Here is a 1,713-nt window from a genome sequence, read left to right on the forward strand (position 1 = left end):
TAGGAGCAATATAGGTTCCACCTTGGTTGTAGAATGGTGGATCAAGTCTTTGTCTTTATACAGATATTAAAGGAGTCATTTGGAGTTTGCTAGTGCTGCCTACATGTGTTTTAAATAGCTGGAAAGGCACATCATAATGTATCCCAGAATGCATGGTAGGAGATTCTACAAGCATATCAATGCCCAATACTCATTCATGCTTTTGGTCTCCGTATTTGAGAAGCAATTTATGCCCCTTTCTTAGCAAAAAGTTGAATACATTCAAAGTGTGCAGAGCATTCCACAAAGGATATGTCTTGTCTCACCTCCTGTATGTGAGTTTGTCTTCTTACCCTCAAGTGACATTAACATGTTGCACATACACACAACAACTCATTGCTCAGTGTGAAGTGGGGGAGGGGGATGCAAATCAGCACCTCCTAATCAGAAAATTGTGGTTCTCACATGGAAAAGAGCAGATTGTTGTTTGCAGTTGGGGTAACATTTACTTCAAATGGGAAATGTATATATGCAAGAGTCATGTTTAGAGTGAAGATAAAAAGGATCAGGAGACTGATTATCTGCTGGATGTATCAGCAACAGTACTGTGGGTATTTTATGGACTGTGGTGGTGAGATGTGAACTAATTTACAGGATGAAACTCAGAATTTACTGGTCATTCTGTGTTTCTATCCTTACTTATAGTCAAAGCTTTGAGTAGTAACCAGAAGAAAGATGTCATTTATGTAAGTGGCAGAAATAAGGCTCCTTCACACGGTGGAACTGGCGACCACTTTGTAAGTGTTTTAAACAATTTTGGTTTGCCTATTGTTTTAGGTATTCCAGGTGTCACTGAAAATGATGTCTACTTACTGAATTAGAATATTCTTTAGACAACTGGAAACTGCTGATTTTGTCAATTTATACCAGGCTTTTATAGTCTGTAATCAGGCATGGATCATTTTAAGTCTATAATTCCCATAAAGCCATGCCACCTTAAATTTACTATGACCTTCAAGGCTACCTCTCTAACCTTAATATTTTCCTGTCCTCAACAAATATTCCCTTTCCATTCACCATTTATTACACTCTCTCCACATCTTATCTTCTTTCAGCTGCTATCCACAAATCCTCCTTACAATAAGCATTAAATTATGTATTATTACTGTTATTATTATTATTACAATCATTCAAAATTATTTAGCTAAACTCTCAGTTTACCACTTTTATTACACATTTTACATTTTCACCACTAAATAAATTGACAAGTCACATAGCTAACCCTTAACCATTGAATTTATCCCCTGTAAATGGCACAAGTGATAACATCTTTGTATGTATAAATTAACTTTTGCCATGCCTCAGTAACTGTGGGAAATTCTACTTTGCCCATACTGCAGAGATCTCAGAGTCAATTATATAGAGTGCAAAAGCCTCTTCCTTGGGAATGTGTATGGGAGACCTTGCCCCCCCCCCCCACATAAAAATCATAGTTCCAATTTCATTTCAATTTTTAATTCAAGTAGAATTTGAACTGATGGCATTCTTATTTGGATCACAGGACCAGTTAAACTCCTCTGCTATGTATGCATTTGTACTACTTGAGATTTTCCTCAGACTCGTCCTGCACTGCTGTGATCCATCTTCTAGTCTGCTTGCTTTTCTCCTACGTGGCCCATTCCTGTGGCTTTCTAAGTTATGCAGTACTCTTGTGATTCTGAGTATTTGTTCTTT

The sequence above is a fragment of the Protopterus annectens genome, chromosome 5.part1 (assembly GCF_019279795.1).
Source record: "Protopterus annectens isolate FY-2018-M chromosome 5.part1, PAN1.0, whole genome shotgun sequence".
Lineage (NCBI taxonomy): Eukaryota > Metazoa > Chordata > Ceratodontiformes > Protopteridae > Protopterus > Protopterus annectens.